This window comes from Ambystoma mexicanum, chromosome 6q (genome assembly GCF_040938575.1).
Source record: "Ambystoma mexicanum isolate Mex_15411 chromosome 6q, UKY_AmexF1_1, whole genome shotgun sequence".
Taxonomy (NCBI): Eukaryota; Metazoa; Chordata; class Amphibia; order Caudata; family Ambystomatidae; genus Ambystoma; species Ambystoma mexicanum.
The window spans coordinates 1530441920-1530451024 of NC_090937.1; positions in this window are offsets into that span (position 1 = coordinate 1530441920).

The window sequence follows — 9105 nt, forward strand, 5'->3', positions numbered from 1 at the left end:
TGGCGTCCACCTTTCGCGAGTCTATTCGGACTTCTTTAGGTGTCAGGATGAATCCGAGAAACTCGACCTCTGTGGTATGAAAAACGCATTTTTGGAGTTTTGCAAACAGGTTGTGCTGGCGCAATTTCTCAAGAACTGCCCTGACATGTTTTCTGTGTTCGGATTCCGAGGAGGAGTATACCAGGATGTCATCGATATATACGATGACACAAACATCGATAAGTTCCCGAAGAACATCATTCATAAAGTATTGAAAGGCGGCAGGTGCGTTGCATAATCCGAAGGGCATCACCTGATATTCAAAGAGCCCATATTTGGTGCGGAATGCAGTCTTCCATTCGTCGCCTTCTTTTATACGTACCAGGTGATAAGCTCCTCGGAGATCTAACTTGGTGTATATACAAGCATCTTTTACCTGGTCAAGAAGTTCGGGGATCAGAGGCAGAGGATAACGATTCTTAATCGTTATTTGATTTAGGGCGCGGTAGTCAATACATCTTCTAAGGTCGCCTTCTTTTTTCGGCACGAAGAACAGAGCTGAGGAAACAGGAGACTTTGACGGACGAATAAAACCGTTGGCAAGATACTGATCTAAATACTGACGCAAATGAACGTTCTCAGGTTCAGTAAGAGCATAAATCCTACTACAGGGCGGTTGAGCATTGGGTACCAGGTCGATTTGACAATCGTACGACCGGTGGGGAGGTAACGTGTTCGCCTGTTCTTTTTGAAAAACGTCTTGGAACTCTTCGTATTCAACCGGTAGTTGTATCGTGGTGGAAGTTACTGTGGCCAGATCCATATCTGGATTTCTTGGATAAAAAGTCAGTTCACAATCAGGAAAGGTTATTCTCTTTGCTCGCCAGTCAATTAGAGGATTATGTGTTTCTAACCAAGGGATTCCTAGAATTACTTGAAATTGTGGGGCCGTGATTACATCGAACACAATTGCTTCCCGATGTCCATCCTGTCCCACTAGTGTCATTTCTGTAGTGGAATGTGTTACCGGCCCTGAGGCTATTTCGGTTCCATCTACTGTAGTAATGACATCCTTGTTAACTTTCGGACGGAGAGGAAGATTAATCCTGGAGGCCAATTCACGATCTGCGTAGTTTTCAATAGCTCCACTGTCGATGTATGCTTTTATAGCATGCAACCGCTGAGGCTGTTTCGGGTCCACGAGCACCATTGGCATGACAAAATGCGAGGTCAAAGAGTCTGTTTTCAAGCTCGGCAAGCGGACCTCTACGCTTGTCGGGCTTGACCGTTTCCCGAATCAGGTTCTATTAAATTGTTGTCAGTGGCTCCAACCACCTTCTTAGGTGGCTTTACCGGGCAGTCTCGTAGAAAGTGACCAAAAGCCCCGCAATAGAGACATAGTTGCTTTTGCCGTCTTCTCTCTCGTTCCTTCTGCGTCAATGGTCCTTTAACACCGCCGATCTGCATAGGTTCTGAAACGTCGGTACTCTTAGGGTTAGCGTGAGTTTTGATCAGCACTCGAGTTTCGAACTTGGACCGATCTGCTTTTCTAGTTTGCAGTCTGTGGTCAAGTTGGACCACTAAGTCTATGTATTCTGCGCAGGCTTGAGGTGGATTTACTATTTGAGCTAGAACATCCTTAAATTCTCCGCGCAGGCCTCGATGAAATAGTGTGATCCTTTTATTTTTGGGCCACCCCGTTTCTACAACCAGCCTATTAAAGGTGGCAATATAAGATAAGAGATCTTGGTTACCTTGTCGTAAGGATAGTAGTTCGTTGTCAAGGGCCTGTCCCTGAGAGTGTTGAGCGAATAATCTTTCCATGCTCGCCTGGAAGCTTTGAAAATCCTGGAGAATTGGGTCATCCTGACTTACCAACGGAACAGACCAATCGGCAGCACAGCCACTGAGATAAGATAATACAAAGGCTACCTTGGTTTGATCATTAGGGAAGGCCCCAGGTCTGCATAGAAAGTGAAGGCGACATTGGTTCATAAAAACGGCATATTTCTTGGGGTCCCCCGCAAAACGTTCAGGCGGGGCCAAAGGCATGTTTTCAGGTAGATTGATTTGTACCGGGTTATTCGAAACCATTGACGAGGCATTACCCCCAGAACTAGGTAAAGGAGTTTGTCCTGCTTGACCCTGCAACAATCGTTTGGCCAGGTCATCAGTTCTTTCCTTGGATAAGATTAATTCTCTTTTGAGAGCATTAGTTTCCTGGCAGACGGAGTGTATTCTGCCCTTAATTCCCCCAAAAGCTGAGCCAGCTGGTCTGTCTCGGAAGTTTCCATAGCGCCCGATGGGAAATTGTAGGTAGGCTTTGCGTTCTGTTACGCTCACCTGACTCCCAAGGAGGCGCAGGTCTGGTTTGGAGTGTTGTTGCTTCTTCTATGGTGAAGCGCAGGACCCGGAAGATGGACTGGACCGGACCTTCGAATCTGGCTTGTCTGGCTCGCAGGAATATCTTTCTGTATGTGAAAAGGGAGTATTAACAATCTGCGGGAGAAAGTATAAGCCTCCCGCTCCCTTCTCACCCATCTACGAAACCCTCCTGCGACCCCCATGTGAAGTCTCACCTTAGGGTTTGAAAGGTTGAGCTCTCCATCCTGCTTCTCATGCAGGGGCGTGTTGTATCCAGTTACTTCACTGGGATTTTGATTGTAGAGGGTTCAAGTTTTGTTTTCCCGGAATAGTACCGTAAGGATTCTGTTAATGAGTATGATTCCGCAATAATAATTGTTCGTTGTCTCTTTTTCAGGTGCGAAAAACTATTCTGAGAAGAGCTGTGGAACCGAAGAATGAGACTCTGGAGAGCTTGATGATAGTTCTCTCAGTGTCCTTGTATCAATGCGCTCACTAACGCTGATGTCTTTTTTCCCCATAGGGGCCGGGGTCCGGAAATGCCTGGATGCGGCACCGACCCGAAACGAAGCTCAATCCAGAAGAAATCAGGTAAGTCTTTAATGGGCGTTTGGGTAATGTCTTTTCATGCGCCCACTAATGCTGAAGTCTTTTTTTCCCCTTAGGGGCCGGGGTCCGGAAATGGGAATTAAGGTTTCCTTGTTTTCTTTGCCCTCTCACCTTTATTCTTGTCTTTTTCTCCCTAGGCGCGGTGATGTGGCTGCGAGTCCAGATGTCGCTGTAGAACGTGGTGGTACTTGTACTGGTGAGTGAGATGCGGCGCTGCAGCGATTGATGCGGTGTGATTTTAAATGGATGTCTTCCTTTTCAGGACCATCGGCGAGATGTCTCCGGAATGTGGATTTAGCAGGTAAGGACTCTTCTTTACCCTTTTCTCTTCTCTTCTCTCTTTGCAGGTGTTCCAGGATGCTGGCAGGAGTGGCAGAAGACAGAATGCAGGAGCAAACACGGTGAGCGTCCAGCTGCTAGATGCAGAACAACGCGAAGCGTGAGTTGCCGCTTGGGCGTGGCTTAAATAGCCTTCAAAGTAGTTCCAGGTATGTATCCCTCCTCTCAGGTATGTTTTCCTCCCCTGACCACACCCGTGTGGTTAAGTAGTTCCAAAGATAAAGTAGTCCCATTCAGGCCTCAGAAGGCCTGGATGTTGCAGCATGGTCTGCATCAGGTAAGTTAACACTAAGCACCTTTAACACAAAGTCCCCTTTTATGAGCCTGGCGCCTATGGCGCCAGGACTGTGGCCCGATATGAGCCTGGCGCCAAAGGCGCCAGGACTGAGTCCAAAGAGCCCCGACTTGAGGCTGTTGTGACTTCCCTTGAAGACATGATGTCTGCCTCTGGGGTAGCTGGGTCTTGTCTGGCACCTTGGAGGTAGGCATCATGACAGCTGTACTGATTGCCTGCTGAAAATAAATATCATCAGAACCAAGAAGGGCAGATCCAGTCCTGTGCTGTGCCGTGACCAGAGTGCCTTGCAGATACAGCCGAGTCCTCTGCCGTGCTGTGACGAGAGCGCCTTTGCGATCCTGCCCTCTCCGATGTGCCCATCCGTCTGTCCTAAACCAGATCCAATCCCCTGACCAGAATTAACGGTCTCATTTAAAAAAAACATATCCAGTGAGTATCGATAGGAAGAATTGTGTCACTAGCATATGTACGTTGCATAGTTTTATCCCTATCTTAAACCCATCATATCTTGTATTCAGAACCTGTATTGTTAGGAGTATCTTGGCATTGTCTGAACCCTCGATTCCTATCCATCCTATCTTTCCTCCTGTACTAGTATTGTTAAAACTATCTCTGCCCTGATCTTTTCTTATCTGAAGAAGGCGAGTTTCCTTAGCAGGCAGTCGCCCGGATCAAGTGACTGTGTTCCTGTGTGGTATTCGTTTTGTTCATAGTCATCCTCTAGTGTAAGAAACCCATTTGTTATTTTAAAAGTGCATCCCAGTTTCCATTCTTGCGCCTATCTAAAAAAAAAACGACCTCCACTAAAACGTCTATAACTCCCTCAGTTTTCGTGATAGAAACAAAATTTCAAAAATCAATACGGTTCTCCGGTTATCGCAAATATTGCGCAGTGAAAAGTTTGCCGCCAATTTTCATTTTGGGAAATTTATACACATGTAAAACAGATTTTGAGTGCTTCCGACATGAATTTTAAGATTTCAAATGTTTTCTTGGTATAAAATCATTGCTTGTGTTTGTGTGCAACTATCCAAAGCGGCTCCCATAAGAATGTATACAATTTCAGCAATTTTGACCATATTTTGTGTTTTTGCCTGGTCCATTCTAAGATAACTTTAAAAGCCATTCTGACAGCTTGACAGTCAATTCCGTTTTTCTCTTGTGTTTGCTGGGGGAAAGTGGGACTGATATTCTGTTTGATGTGTGCCATTCCTGAATACCTGCTCTCTCCTCCTATCTCTTTACATTGCCTATTAGGGGTTGAGGGGTGTGCAGGGGGAACCTCTAACCACAGTGCTATCTGATCTGAACCAACACAAAAGTATTCCTTTCTGTACTGAATTGTTTTGCTCACTACTTACTCCTTGTGCATTAAAGATATTCTTCAGTGTTGCATCACCCCATTGGTGATTGTTGTCTACCTATTAAACAGATTGTGATAACATTTTAAATACATAAATAAATATTTACTGTTGTAAACCAGCCTGATTCCTGGTTCAGTGTGACCGGGGGGGGGGGGTGGTTCCTGGAGAAGGGCGTGATATGAGTGCTATATCGGTCAGAATGAAGAACTTTTAGACATAAATAAATAAGGATTTCAGTTGTGCACTACATGCTAGGTGTTGACTTGGGTGTGTGCCGGATTGAAATCGCTTACAGCACAAACATAAGAACCAGGGGACAGATTACAGAAACGTTGCACTTGTGCAAGTGCAAAGTTGCACAGTATTAGCACTAGGGCAGCGTTTGCCCTATTTTTTCAAAACACTGGCATACATTAGTAAAATATTGCACCATGACAAGTGCAATTTGGCACATTATAAGCAGCAGGGCAAACATTGCCCTAGTGCAAAAAAGAATCATTTTCCCTTTATTTTTGCACCAGGGCAAAGTTTGCCCTAGTGCTAATACAGAATCGCCTTAGCACTAGGGCAAACTCAGCCCTGATTAAAAAATGCATGAAAAATGTATCTTTTTTGCAATAGGACAATTTTAGCCCTGGTGCTTTTAATATGCCATACTGCACTTGTTGTGGTGCAATGGTTTTCTAATGTGGAAAAGTGTTTATAAAAATAGGGCAAACTTTGCCCTAGTGCTAAAACAGTGCAATTCTTCACTTGCACAAGTGCAATATTTCTGTGATCTGGCCCCAGAAGATCACCTACACTACCTGGCACTACTATATGTACAAATTCACCATTTATAACAAGAAAAAAACCTCATGGGGCAAATATGTATGGGACAGCATCTAGCACATCAAAAACAATATTTGCCATGGTCATTTCTATGGCCAACCTTAATTCACTTGCATCGCCCTTCCTCCATCATCAAGAGATTTGCTATAATCTCACCTTTGTTTTGTAGATAAGATCACACAATACAGAAGATCTTGGGGCTGATGACAAGTTACCCAGCATTTCATGACAGTAAATTAGTATTGGGACAGCTTTTGTCTGTAAAATGCAACCAGTGGCTTTATGGAAAATCTGCAAAATCTTTTGACACTGTTTTTGCTTGGCCTACCAGGTTTTTTACCTTACTTCTTAGGTCGATGAGTCTTTGAGCCTCATTTCTGTTGTTGTTCACGCACACTCCAAGGTACGTTAGGGCAGGTGCTTCCATAATTTTTTTGTTGTTTAGGGTCCAACCTTTTTTGTCCTTTTTTTTCTGCTTGATGACCCAAATATCAATATTCGATTTGTTCGGGTTTATAATCATTTTGTTAGTGTCAACATAGCTCTGCAGTGCTGCCAGTTGATGCTGAAGGCCTATTGGAGTCTGATCAATCAGAACTATGTCATCTGCATGCATCAGTCTTCCCACCGGAGAACCTGCTATTTTCGGTGGAAAAGTTCTTACTTGGCAAAAGGCATCTTCAATGTCCGATGTAAAGAGTTTATCTAGTTCTGGTGCCAACGGGCATCCCTGTTTTAAAACCGTGTTCATGAGTATACTCTCAGTCAGCAGACCTTCCTTATTTAGTCTTATTTTGATCGCTGTATTCTCATGAAGAACTTTGATGTTGTCAAGTATTACCTCCGGGTAGTTCCACCGTGTTAGTTTTTCCCACAGGGCTGGCCTTTGTATGGTGTCAAAGGCTTTTGATAAATCAATAAAGGTCACATAGAAGTTCAATTTGTTATTTTTTTATTGTTTTTTCTATAAGCAGATTGAGGATGAATATATTTAAAGGGGTTCCTCTCCCCTTTTGAAAGCCAAACTGCCATTCGCCGCTGTGCCCTGACTCTTCCACCCACTTAATCAATGCTTTCAGCAATATGGAAGCGTAGATCTTACCAGGCACATCCAATAAGGCTATTGGCCGATAATTCTCTGGGTTGGCTCTAAGGCCTTTTTTAAAGATGGGCACTATCACACTTTCCTTTCAATTTAAGGCGACTTTACCTGATGTTGAGACATATTTGTATAAATGATGTAGAAATATTGCCCATTCTTCAGGGTAATTTTTTAGGGCCACGTTGGTCAGCCCGTCTGGCCCCGGCGCTCTTGAGTTCTTTAGTTTTCCTATTATATTTTCCAGCGCAGCTATGTCAATAACAAGGACAGTTTCATCTTGTCTTTTTTTAGTAGTCCTACTGGCTTCTTGGGGAACTTGAACTTGTAATTCCTTGTAATATTTGCGCCATTGGGCTTCCGGAATTGCGATTTGCTGTTAACGCGTCTTGGGGAGTTTCCTTCTCGTTTAGGAGAGCCCAAGTTTCTGTCGTATTCCTTTTACAAATAGTCATTAACATCTGTAAGGTGTCTCGATTTAACATTGTTTTCTTTTGATTCAGTAGACAGTTGTGAAATGTTGCTTGGTCTTACGAATCTCAGTTGTTCTTGTCGTCAGTTTAGTTTTCTTCAGTAAATTTATTGTTTTCCTTAACGTTCTTTTCTTTAGAACAAACGCCCTATCATAGACGTGACGATGGGTCATGGTAGGTTTGGAGCCTCCGGGTTTAGAGCTAGTGTGAAATAGTTTCAATAATGGAACATAGTTAATTGATTGCAAAGGAATTTGTTGATTCATCTTTAATATCTCCGTTGTTAGATTTCCTGTTAAAATGGGGTTTTTTTTAGCTTGAATTTTCAGCCTGTTTCACCCTGGATTAATTACAAGTTCCTATCCATAATATTCATGCTTAGGTCTGTAGACTAGGTCATAACAAGTTAGCTTAACTGGATTGTGGTCGCTTGCTACCGTATTTTTTTACTTACAATTTCTGGATAAGACTAGACATGTTAGTTGAAACCATGATGTAGTCCAGAATTGGCTCAGATTTACTGCTGTGCCAAGTCGGCTTCGCTGGTATATCTCCCGTCATGGCTCCATTTAGAACAGTACAATCAAGAGATTGCATTGCATTACTCCATACTAGCCCTCGTTTCTGTTTATGAGTTTCAGCTGTTGTTATGGCTTCAATTATGTTATTATTTTTGTCAAGAAAGGTGCAGTTCAGATCACCTACAATTGTTATAAATGGATTGTTCCATTCCTCTCTTTGCTCGTCAATTATGGTCAATATGAAGGACGGGAGATTGTTGTACTTGGTGCTTCCCGGCGGCCAGTATATATTAATTAGAATAAGAATTTGCTCCTGACTTGCTGCCTCTTCTTTAGATAATTGTACCACCAAATACTGAATATATTGAGATTGATTTATAGCCTTCAGCGCTTTCCATTTTAGATCATCATTAATGGCTATCAATATTCCTGCCATTGGTCTGCCCGTTGGACCTTTCACTGCTTGATTTGCATATACACTATAGACGTCCATAATCAGGGTATCTCTAAGCCATGTTTCTTGAAGGCAGAGCACTACAGGTTCTTCATTTTCAAATTCGTTTTTAGATGTTAAATGAGTAAAGCCCCTGGTATTCCAAGTTATGGTAGCCCATTCGTTCCTTCCCAGTGTCTTTAGGCATTATTGATTTTGCATTTTTTCCGCTGCTAATTTAGCCAGCCATTTCCAGCTTGTCTGCTCTTCATCCAGCTGTTGGGACGTATGAGGTTGGTACATCGCTTGCTTATGGCTCTCATATGCTTCTTGGAATTGCGATTTCCTCAATTGGTTTCTAAGATCTTTTTCGATTACCGATATTGGTTCTTTGTTTTTATCTGATAAATTGAAGCCCAAAGGCTTCAGAGTCCTTACCTTCGCCAACTGCAATTGGTGTACTAGTTGTGATTCCATGTGGACACACACTCTGTCCATGTACCTTTTATCTGGGAATTCGATTAGAGGTATATCCTTTGAACTGATTAGGCTGAGATTCGGTATTTGATGGAGTAATCTTAGCACGTTGGTCCGATTCAAAGTCAATCCATCGGACAGATGTAAGATCCTCTCTAATGACAGCAATCTGCCTTTTTCTTCACTGGTTTTGTCCAGGTTAGAGGGCTTTGGGGTCAAATTAGACTGGACTTCTGGTGCAGTTAATAACTCTTTCCCTTGTTTTCCCAGATCTTGGGGCTGTAAGGTTGCGGCACCTTTTGTGGGCATAGAATTTTT